The 13,149-nt window shown below is 41.5% G+C and overlaps 1 long non-coding RNA gene across 1 annotated transcript in view; it reads right to left on the bottom strand.

The window, feature by feature from the left end:
- Positions 1-13,149, bottom strand: part of LOC145674592 (uncharacterized) — a 203,693-nt gene that overhangs the window by 67,321 nt on the left and 123,223 nt on the right. The window contains exon 3 of the long non-coding RNA XR_014128991.1: positions 536-734. This is a non-coding gene — a long non-coding RNA (uncharacterized LOC145674592). The remainder of the gene's footprint in view (positions 1-535; positions 735-13,149) is intronic.

Below are 13,149 nucleotides of genomic sequence, written 5' to 3'. Positions count from 1 at the left end.
ATGTTTAGAGTCGCTGAAGCAATCGCTGTTGTGAGTGGAACTGACTGTCGTCCGAGTACCTGCGGCCCATCGCAGAACATTTGAAAACTCGTTTGGACCTCCGTATCGCTGTCAAGGGCGGCCACTTCGAAACCGGTTGAACATATTGTTCCCAAATATCCGTGCTCTTGATAGTACGTGTTGTTTTGCTAAATTCTTCCAGTTTAATAAGTGTATGGTAACAATCATTCGTCCGGGTTATTTCTTGTCACCCTGTATATGTATTTTGTTCTTTGCTGGATTTTCAGATTAGTTCCGCTTTAGAAATTTTTAAAGTTTTAACACGTTTTTTTAGGTATCTAGCATAAACTGTTTCCGAATGTGTTGATGACTCTAGAAACCTTGTTTGGTGAAACTCATGTCACACACTAAGTATTAATAACTGTAATAATTTGATTAGGAAATATTCCTTCCAACCGATGAAGTAAAGAAAAATAAACAAACTCTTTTAATGATTGTAATAATCATAGTATGTAAAAATTTTCTTTGCACTTACGTTATTCATGTTTTCCTGCTTTTATGTTCTACATTCTTCTGGTCATAATCTTATCTAATCATTAATGGCATCCTCCGTGGCCTCCTTCCGTGCAATCCTTTTCGTCGTTGCCCATTCTGTTCTTGGTGGTCTAAACATTATTGATTGCATTGAAAATCTGTGTTGACCCTCACGTTGCTCACATGACCAGCCCTGTAACCTAGAATAAATTTTTTAAGCTCTATTTAGTTTAACATACTAGTGTACTGTAGATATGTGAGTAAGTTTTTGATTGTGTTCCTCTTATCCAGGAGTATCACAATGCTACACCCGCACCATTCATAAACTCATATAATCGCTTCTTCACCCTCCTTTCCATAGACACTAAGTATAAATTTGTGGGTAAAATTTCATGCTAACGATTTGACGTCTCAAGGCAACGTACCATGACTATTCTGAACATTACCAAAACCGAAAGTGGTTCAAATTCAATGTTAATTGGGTCTCAGTACGTATTTCTACAGAGCAAAAACGATAAGAGATATTGAGATGCAGTTTTCTACAATCAATTCAGTGTTCCACAAATGGGTTTCATCTTCTTCAATAATCCTCTATTCAAGCCGGAAGTGGTTCAGATCAGTCATTTATGGTTTAAATACTAATCGCTATATAACAAAAATTGTAAAAGATATCACCAAGCGGTTTTCTGCAATTGATCATTGTCTCAAGAGAGTATATTGCCACAATTAGGAACCCTCTACCAAAACTGGAAGTGGTTGAAATTTACTAGTACTGGTGATTTCAATACTGATTACAATAGAGCAAAAACGGTAAGATATATGGAGATGTGCTTTATTGCAAATGATTCCCGTCCCAGGAATAAGTTTCATCTCCTCCGTTAACTCCCCTGTTCAAAAGGGAAAGCAACTATTTCCAGTTTCAGTTTCTCTTGCAATAGAACAAAATGGTATTAGATAGCGACAAGTTGAATTCTGCAATCGATTCAGGGTCTCAAGAGTACATATCATCACAACCGACAATTTCTATCAAAACCAGAAGTAGTTGATATTTAATACTATTTCCGATTTCAATACTGATTTTCGTAGAGCAGAAACAGTAAGAGACTGAGATGCATTTTTTTTCAATTGATTCAGTATACTTTATCTCATCCTTGAACCATCTATTCAATCTGGAATTGACTCAAATGATTGATTTCTAGTTTCAGAGTCCTAATGACTAAAATTAACCAGAGGATATTCTGTATATACCACAATATACCCTTAATTATAGCTCTTATTATTTATTTATTTATTTATTTATTTAACCCTAGAAATACCAAGATATTTTACATACAGAAATGCCCAAGGTGGGTCCGTTGGACCCATACTTATCAATGCATGATATTAACTTATCTTAAAAAATGAAATGAAATCTGAGTTTTACGTCCCACGTTTATGCCGGTTAGGCTAAAGGAGACGGTGATGATGAGTAAGAAATGAGCTGGTGGAATGAAGAAAGTGAGATGAAACGGGAGAACCCCGAGGAAACCCACGCACACTTTGTTAGTCCACCACAAAGTTTACTAGGCGGGGGCTGGGATCGAACCCGGGACCCCAAGCACCAAAGGTGAACGCTCTGCCACTGAGCCATCGTGGCTCCCTAACTTATCTTAAAGGATTTTGTTATAGAATATTAGTGTTTTACAATGTTTAGGTTAGGTTAGGTTAGTTTCGGGTAGGTTAATTTTCGTTTACACTAAAAAGAAGCTCGGTTAATGTATAAGGGTCCAATGGACCTACTTTGGGTTTTAGTGTTACTATTTTGCACTCACAGCTTTGTATAAATATCAAAGAGATCTAACATTCAAAATCAGGCGAAAGAAGTAGAGAAGTGTAAATATAGTTGGCACAGAAAACCATGAAGGTAGCGAAATACAAAAAAAAAATCTTAACACAAAAATGTAAGCGATGGGACCCGTTGGACCCACCATGGTGTTTTTAGGGTTAACAATCACCAGATACAGCTCAGAGGTCATTTTATACTGGATATCTAACAACAACAATAATAATGGAAAGGATTTGGAAAGGTACCAACGAGGGCCTGTTTAGCCACGGCATTTGCCTGGTATGACTGAAGAAAACCCTGGAAAACTTCAGTCAGGATGGTCGGCAGCGGGAATCGAACCAAGACTTCCCGAATGCAAAGCTAACGCTTTACCACTTGAGCTACTTCGCTCGATAAATATTATAATGAAAACATTAATGTAGACGAGAAATATAATAGTACTGACAGATGTCAGCACTTATGAGCTCCATCGAAATTAGAATATTTTCTCTAAATTTACTACGTCTTGTCCTTCCTTTCCATTCCTTCTAATTAAGAAAAACAAATAATGAAGCTTGAAAGTAGTATTCTGAAATTCCATACATTTATCGTCATGAAACTCAGGAGTGATACCCAAAGAAATGGATGCACTTGTTAAGGTGTAAAGTATCTTCCTTTCCCCGTATATTAATCGTCGCACAAAGTACCTATAGATACCTTCGGCAAAGATGCTAAACTTACTAACCTTAATGCATCTCAACGCAAGCAAATACCACCACCTCGCCGTCCTCCGCTCCTTTCCGTGGTGATTCGCGGTGTTGATCCTTCTTATAGCGATGACGAGATTCAGGAGGAACTTACCTACGAAGGACACACACTCCAGAAGGTTATGCGAATTAGAAACGCTGCAGGCCCCACGTACATGGTTCGAGTACTAACTCCTTCTCAAACCACCATTGATTCTCTTCTGACTAATGGAGCATACATTTATAACAGAAGACACAGAGTTGAACCTTCACGGTCACCAGCACCACTACCACTTCGATGCGAGAAATGTCAGACATATAATCAACATTCTACCGCAACATGCCCAAATACTACTGTTTGCGGCTACTGTTCTGGTGAACACTCCACTCGTACATGTCCAAATCTACAACAACCACCGAATTGTCACACTTGCCACGAACAACATCCGACATATAGTTACAAGTGCAAGGGTAAACCTGCCCCTACCGAGGCTCACCCTGAGTACGTGGCACCATTACATACATATAACTATTTTGCAGACGTTCCACATTCACTGGACTCTTCTATAACAGTGCGCAATATGCTTGCTTTTCTAACGCTCACTCTTCAAAATATCCAGCCATTTCATCGTTCGCATGTCTTAAAACAAATCACCCACGCAGCCAGAGAAATATTCCATGTTACATTTCATCCTACTTATTCTGGTCAAAATGTCTATTTTCACACATCACCTTTGGAAACTACTGTCTAACCTACTCATCATGGATATAGTCTTTCTATTTCTCAATATTAGATCCATTTGGCAGAATAAATCTTTATTCGAAGCGTTGTTACTGGAGGAAAGAGCTGCAGTGTTTATCCTTAACGAAACCTTTCTCACTCCCTCTATGACTTGTCACTTTTCTGGATATACACTAATTCGACAAGATAACACTCTTCCTAGGAGGCGTGCAAATGGTGGAACAGCCGTGGGATTTTCTCCACGTATCCCATCACGACGACACTTTTGTAGGCTGCCAGATCTGCCTGAATATCTTATAATTACTTTATACTTCCGTAATATAGCCATAACTATTGCCACTGTTTATATCAGACCTGGAAACCCGCTACCTACTGCATTCGTGCAATACATTTCCAATAATTATAAGAGATTCATAATTATGGCCGATTTCAACATGCACAGCAGATCACAAAGAGACAGAACTAACTTTCAAACCTTTGTCACAACTCACACGACTGGTATCATTCATGATCTTCCAAAACCCACTAGGCCTGAATCACAAAGCACACCAGATATTGTCATTACTTCTGCTAATCTCGTTTCGCAAATCCATATTGATGTTCTCGATCCATTAGGAAGTGACCATGTTCCGGTCAAACTGCTCCTCCGTACTCAACATACGTCTCCCTCTCCAGAATTTCAGAGAACTAGCGTCCGTTTTGACAAAGCCAACTGGGAACAATACCGAACATATCTATCGGCAGCAATAGAGCCATTAAAACCTCCTACATCAGAAGTCGAACTGTATCACGACATTCATACCATCACAACTTCAATCCAAGAAGCAAGTTCACTTTACATACCAGTAACTACATCAACGCCTTATCGACCAACATTGCCACCAGAATATCTTACATTTATCACTCGCTCTCGACAGTTTTATCGAGACTATCAACGTACAAAAAATCCAAAATCACTCCGTCATCACCGGCAACTTCAGAGGATGGTCAAGAATTACATTTGTGCTTACAAGCTGAGGTGTTGGGTTAAAACCTGTAATTCACTCTCTGACGTCCCTCATCCTAGCAAGTACTGGAAACGTTTTAATGCTCTTTGCGGAAAACATGCTAAAACACCATATCCATTATTAAATGGTGACTTACCTATACAAACAGATTCCGCCAAAGCTGACGCTTTCGCTGATTTCCTCCAAGACATCTTCACACCACTCAGTTCCACATCTTCATATAGACATCCAGCTGACACAGTCAATCCATCTTCTCCTTCATTACAACCTCATGCCCTTCATACTCTTCCGCAAAATGAACCTCTAACCAAGCCAATCACAGTTCAAGATATCAGTACAGTTGTTCGCAACAAAAGAAATAGTGCACCTGGCTTTGATACAATAACCTATCGACATATAAAAGAAAGCCCGCTTATATTGCTTACTCTGTTAGCCACGATTTTTACTTTCATTCTGCGAACTGGCTATTTTCCTGTTACCTGGAAAACTTCTAAGACGTTAATGTTTCCAAAACCAAAGAAACCTCCTGCCAACTTATCACCCTACCGCCCAATTCAATTAACGTCTACTTTTAGTAAAATCCTAGAACGTATTCTCGTAAGACGTCTTCATGTATACATAGAAAGACGCCAGTTACTTCCCATACATCAAGCAGGATTTCGCCCAGGTTATTCGATCAACGATCAACTACTTCGCTTAACCACCATGGTTACACAACACTATAACTCGGTCAAACCATCATGTCTTGTATTATTTGACCTCGGGAAAGCATTTGTCAGGGTATGGCACATCGCACTTATATACAAATTAGCTCATCTTCGATTTCCTGTTCCATATATACGACTGATATACAACTTTTTATTCGGCCGTCTGTCATATGTTTCAATAAATAACTGCCTCTCACATCCTATTTTCCTTCACTGTGGAGTACCTCAAGGATCGGCTCTGTCGCCACTTCTCTATCTTCTCTATGTTGCCGATATGCCTCCACTTCCTGATCAAATACACCTATTTCAATATGCCGACGACACTGCGTTGCTTGCCTTAGGACCTACTATCCAATCCATCAACACTGCTCTACAGTTAGCAATTAACAATTTTCTTCGCTGGTGCGACAAATGGCAGCTAACGATCAACACCACAAAAACGCAGGCCATTGTCTTCATTCCTCCGAAACGAACATCAAGAGTCAGAAGAAATCCTAACTGCCTTTCACTACAAGTAGACCAAACTCCCATCCAGGCACGATCAACTGTAACTTACTTGGGGCTCACATTCGATAAACATCTCACTTGGAAACAACATCTTCAAACAGTCACAACTAAAGCGTACAATAGACTTAACTTATTAAAAAGGCTCACCGGAACGTCCTGGGGACTAAAAGCGAACACAATTCTGAACACATACAAGGCCTTTTTACGGCCTGTACTGACTTACGGAAACGTTGCATGGATTGCGGCCACCCGCAAAATTTATGAAAAGTTATTAGTATTAGAACGACATGCTTTCCGCATTGCATATCGAGTCAAATTGCCTAGTCCCACAGCAGACTTGTACAACCGAATTCAGTTTCCTACCCTTCAGTTTCATCTTGAAACATTACGTCTCACATACATATGCTCTCGTTATAACACAAACACCCTTTACTTCTGAATTCTATGCACCACTTAGCTCTCCATCCTTCTCCATCTCGATATTACCCTACACCGCTATCGTTACTCTATACTCTCTACTGCTACACTCTACCTCCTGACGCCTTAGACCAGGAACTCCTCATAGACTATCAAGTTCATGACCATCTTCCACTCATATTTCCATCATTTGCACGCTGAATCCATCTGCTACTAACAGAACTCCCATTGTCTACTTTGAAGTCTAGAGCAGCCCCTAGGCAAGAAGATGATTTCATCTGTCGAACTAACACTTTTAGTGTTGTGATGTGATAGCACGCCTCGCCTCACACTTCATGCTCATTTCACAATTTATCTATCTATGATATGCTTTCTCACCAGGTACTCATATTACTTTGATATATCAGTTGCTCCAGTTCAGGTTCGGAAAGATCCTTAAGACCTTAGCAATTATTATAATAAAGAACTTCTCTGAGACCGTCACAAAATCCCTTAAATCTTCTATTTACGCAACACTCTTCCCTAAGAGAGGGCGTAACCCTCTAAAAGGGTGCTAGTCATTATGACTAGCTATAAACAGACCGACCGACCGATTAATCGTCGCATACTTTTCCAGAGGTTTGCCTCTGAAGCGCCACCTACTTAGAACGGTGACGATTTTTTGAAAAAACCTTCCTACTCCTATTCCTGGGCTTTTCTCCGCGTTTTTTCAGGACACTGTTCATCAGACTTATCTCAGCCAAGGGTGTACAGTGTCACTGCATTAACAGGAGAACTGTCTTACCTGGAATAATATCCAAACGGGTAGTCCAACCTTGCTATCAGATCATTACATTACATTACATCTCATCATATTCACACTATCGTATTATCTTTGTTTTCTGGGCATTAGCCCACTGGCTAGATCTCACTATGGCGGACTCTTTCACGAAACCTGGCAAACGAACAAACGGTCGACATCAAAATTTACCTTCTGTTGTTGATGGACCATCCGTTTGTCCCACGAAGGTGGGGCCACGGAAGGGGCCGTCAAAATCACAACAAAGCACTTCAGGCTCTCGCCAACGGAGAGACTCTCAAACTTCCGGCACATCCGTTGCATTTTCTGCTTCAGTTCGATCCAGGTCACCTCAATCCAAGAGTAGTTATGCCGCCCGAGTCCAAGACTCTCCTCCAAAGAAAAAGCATTACACGGAATACTCTGATAATGACACCATGGATACAGGAAACGCACCAGCAGCTTCTACTCTTCCAACTGTTCCAACAACATTTTCCATCCTTCTTCGTAATTATGATCCCAAGTTCTCAAATGAGAAATTTGTTGCTCTTCAGCTCAGGAAATACCTTCCACGTGCTTCCATCAAGGAAATCGTGCACACCAGAAACGGCTACATCCTTAAAACATCTGATCCTGATCTATATAACACGATCCGGAACAAAGTTCCTATCGATACCTTCGGGGCACAAGCCGAAATCACTCATCTTAACACTTCGACTCGAAAGCAGCCCCCTCCACCTCGGAGGCCGTCCCAACTTTCCGTTGTCATCCGCGGAGTCGACCCGTCTTACACGGACGAGGAAGTTCACGATGAACTCAAACTGGATGGTTTCACCACTTCCAAAGTTCTTAGAATCCGCAATGACCGTGGGCCAACTTTCATGGTTCGCATTCTTATCCCCCATCAGGAGACAATAGACGACCTGCTTGCTCATGGAGCTTACATATACAATCGGAAACATAGAGTCGAACCATCACGTTCAATGGCACCATTACCAGTACGTTGCGAACGTTGTCAGGCATATAACACCCATAGTACAGCTGAATGTAAGAATGATTTCAAATGTGGCTACTGTGCAGGACCACATTCTACACGCCTATGTACTAATTTGCATCAGCCGGCGAAATGCGCTACATGTCCAGACAACCACCCTACATATAGTTACAAATGTAAAGCGAAACCGGAACCAACGCCGCAACATCCTGAATTGGTTGTCCCATTACGTGTAACGTCCATTACTCCCCCCACCACGCCTACAGTAGATACTCCAGTTACCGTAAATCAACTTCTCACTTTTCTCACTCTTGCACTACAGAATATCCACCCTTTCATCCGTCCACACATTTTACAGCAAATCACACTTGCAGCCAAGGCAACATTTCACATTCACTTCACCGCAACATATTCTGGGACTTCAGTACATTTTCATGCATCTCCAACAACTCCAACCAGTTAAATTTTCATCATGGCACTTAACTTTCTATATTTGAACATCAGATCCTTTTCAAAGAACAAACTACTGTTTGAAACTCTGTTGCTAGAGGAACATATCACAGTTTTTCTCCTCAATGAAACATTCTTAACCAAATCAACTTCATGTCGCCTACCGGGATATACAATTCTACGCGCTGACAATCTCCTGCCTGCACAGCGAGCTAATGGGGGTGTAGCGATTGGATTTTCTCCTCATTTGCCTTATCGCCAGTTCTACTGTGCTCTTACTCCGTTACCCGAATACATCATTACCACTGTGTATTTCAAATCTATTATCATTACTGTTGCTACTATCTACATCCGGCCTGGGCATCCTCTTCCACTACAATTTGTACACCACATTTCAAACTCCTATCGCCATTACATCATCATGGCAGATTTCAATATGCATAATCGCTCCGATCTCGATCGTACCAATTTTGCAGCTTTTATCACCACACACACTACTGGAACTATTCATCAGTTGCCCAAACCTACTCGCCCAGAGTCAAATACCACACCTGACATCGTTATAACATCTAGCAATCTCCTAACCCATAGCAGCATTGCAGTACTTCAACTTCCACTCTTCTGCAACATCTCGCTCGCAACTGCCTTCCCGTACCTGTTTTCGATTTGATAAAGCCAACTGGATCAGCTATCGCTCTTACCTCGCTCAACGCACCGAACATCTGTCATCCCCCACTACAGAAGACGATCTATATACACCACAGTTGATACACTTACTCAAACCATACAGGAAGCTAGCACTCTCTTCATTCCCACTAGCAAAAATATCCCATATCAACCTCGACTGCCCCCACATTATCTGACTATGATCTCACGCTCTCGTCAACTCTATCGAGATTACATTCACACCAGAAATCCTGAAGCCCCACTCCATCATCATCAATTGCAAAGAACTGTGCGCAACTACATCCAGGCATATAAACTTCGTTGTTGGGTTAAAACCTGCAATACCCTGTCTACCACCAGTCATCCTACCAAATTCTGGAAAAAGTTTAACGCTTTGTGCGGCAAGTTCACAAAAACACCATACCCAATTCTGATCGGCAATTCTGCTGCTCAAACAGATACGGAGAAGGCAAATGCTTTCGCAGACCATCTGCAGAACATCTTCACTCCACCGTCCCCTGGAACTACACCCCATTTTGCAGACAGTGCTGACACCTCTGCATTCTTGCAACCCAACACCATGCATGAACTCAGTGTAAACCAAGCTATTACTTCATCTATCACTGTTGAAGAGGTCACAGATACTATCAAATATAAACGAAACACAGCGCCTGGCTTTGATAATATTACCTATCGCCAGATCAGAGAGTGTCCACCTACATTACTCATCCTCATTGCCAATCTCTTTACCTTCGTACTGCGTACAGGTTACTTTCCTCTACCCTGGAAAACATCTAAAACTCTTATGTTTCCAAAGCCACATAAGCCTCCTCATGAGATCTCCTCTTACAGGCCAATCCAGCTCACAAGCACATTTAGCAAAATTCTCGAACGCATTCTCGTTAAACGGCTTCATACTTACCTCAACACCAGAAATATTATTCCTCTCACTCAAGCAGGCTTCCGTCCTTGTTTCTCCATAAACGATCAACTCTTACGTCTCACAAGCCTTATCACTACGCATTATAATAGAGTGAAACCATCATGTTTAGTCTTATTCGATCTCGAGAAAGCTTTCGATAAAGTGTGGCATCTCGGTCTTATTTATAAACTGATCAGGCTCCAACTTCCTCCAGCATACATACGACTTATCTTCAACTTCCTCTCAGGTCGTATCACCTATGTTGCCATTAACGAACATTTGTCTCATCCTATCTTCTTACTGTCAGGAGTCCCACAGGGTTCCGCCCTTTCACCTTTGTTATACATTCTGTTTGTTGCTGACATGCCACACCTTCCTGACAACATTCATTCTTTCCAGTATGCAGATGATACTGCCTTTCTCGCTCTAGGAACATCCATCCAGCATATAAATAAGATCTTACAAACAGCCATCTCTGACTTCTGCCTTTGGTGCCGTCACTGGAAACTCACCATCAATGCTACAAAAACGCAGGCTATCATCTTCATTCCACCAAAGAAAACAAGCAAAGTCCGCAGAAATCGACGTTGCCTCTCTCTGCACGTAGACCAGGTTCCTCTGCAAGCTACAAAATCTCGAATCCCTTCGACTCTCATACATACGCCGCCGATTTCAAATCCACCATCCACTACTTTTCGACACAATGCACTATTTAGCACTACATCCTACACCTACCCGTTATCTTCACACTCCATTATCTCTTTTGTTTACGTTATACCATTACACTCTTCCTCCTGATGATCCCTCACTCTTGCTTCTGAACGATTACGTCACTCATGCTCATTTACCTCTCATTTTTCCATCATTTCATGCACAGTAATATTCTCATACTAACTTGGGTTCATCATGTCTCTCATTATAGCCTAGAGTCCCCCTAGGCAAGAAGATAACTGCATTCGTCCGCTAACACTTTCCTATGTGTTGTCCTGTGATTGCACCTCATCTCATCCTTCATCCTCATCAATTATATAACTATAATATTACATTACTATCACTTATCTGCTAATCTCCTTATCGTGTTTATTGTATATTTAGTGTTCCTCATTTAATATTTTGTAAATAATTGTTCATCTACTTTCATACCAGCTATGTATGTATGTTTTATGTTAAATATATGTATTTATGTTTATCTCTACACCTAATGTTAAGGAACGCAAAGTTCCTTATGACCATTACTGCTATGAAATAAATAATAAAGAACTTAGACCAACCACCGCCCTAAAAACCAACAATCCTTTCAAACCACTTCCCTAAAAGAGGGCGTAACCCTCTCAGAGGTAGCTAGCCTTAGCTAGCAAAAAAAATAATCGTCGTCGTACCTTAGCAAGAAACCTAACCTCTCTTGTGTCAGTTATTGTGCCAGCGAGGACCAAGTATAGCATACGTACTTGCGAGCATAGCACAATTACAGCACTTAGGGGTCTGACGAAAGTTTTCACTTTCGGAGGGTGTCTTGTTTTTTGAACTTCATCTAACATCCTTTTCATTTTTTCATCTTCATCTGGGCTTCAGCCCTAGGCTACTCTACCACGATGACAGACATTGGCAAAGTTAACGGACCTACGAATATCGGTCAGGATTTAGGATTACAACCTCCACCACTTAACATCGGGCTTAACGGTCGCCAAAAGACGCAGCCAAGGATTGTTACGGGAACACCTCGTTCAGACCGTGACTCTCTTCCTTCGTCCACCTACGTTGACTGCATCACTAAAGGACATAGAATTCGTTCTCGATCTTTCTCTGATGGCGAACAAGCGCTAGATTCAAAGAAGCAACGAATTACTCCCAATGTTCATCAAACTACAACTGACAGCCATTGTATGGATTGGGCATCCACTTCTGCCGATAATCATCATCAGCAATACCAGTCAGATCCCGTGTACAACTTCTTGCTAACCGACGACGATCAAAAGTATGACACTGTTCGTGCTGTCTTCCAGCAGTTAGTCAAGTACGTCCCTCGGCCTGAGATCCGTGAAATTGTTAAGACACGCCGTGGCATCATTTTGAAATCCACCAACCCAAATTTCGCCACGCATGTTCGCAACAAGGCAACTTATGAAATTTTTGGGACGAAAGCAAAGATTTCTACTTTACAGCCGAGTACACGCAAAATTCCTCCTCCACCACGCCGACCTCCTATGCTTTCTGTAGTTATTCGTGGTGTAGAACCTAATCTTACTGATGACGAAATTCTTGCTGAACTCCATCAGGAAGGCTACCTATAAAGCGTTGTATTAGGATTAAGAACAACCAGGGACCAACTTATCTCGTTCGAGTGCTGACTGATCAACAACAGCTGTGATCAACTTCTATCCAAGGGCGCATATATCTATAGACGCAAATATAAGGTTGAGCCATCTCGCACGCCAGCACCACTACCTGTTCGCTGCGAGAAATGTCAACAATATAATTCACACCCAACAGCTGAATGCACAAACAGCACTAAATGTGGCTATTGTTCCCGCGAACATCCTACAAAAAGCTGTCCAAACCTTCAAGAACGACCACGTTGTGATCGCTGTTCTGAACGTCACCCAACGTACAGCTATAAATGTAAAGCTAAGCCTCAGCCTGATCCAGCAAAGCCTGAACTACACTCATGCTCAAAAATTAAGGATAATTACAGATTGTGGTACTACACAACGTGGCACTACACAAAACTGGCGCTAATAGCATAGGCACATAGTGAACACAACATGCGAACAAACGAAGCATGTCGATACCACGGTATTGGTAATATCCACGGTATCCACGGTATCCACGGTGTTGGTGATAAGTTGAGAAACACATGTGCTATACAACGCCACTG

Source organism: Thermobia domestica, chromosome 17, assembly GCF_964235325.1.
Source record: "Thermobia domestica chromosome 17, izTheDome1.hap1.1, whole genome shotgun sequence".
NCBI lineage: Eukaryota > Metazoa > Arthropoda > Insecta > Zygentoma > Lepismatidae > Thermobia > Thermobia domestica.
The sequence above is the reverse complement of the archived record's forward strand: the minus strand, read 5'-3'. Positions and strand labels throughout refer to the sequence as shown.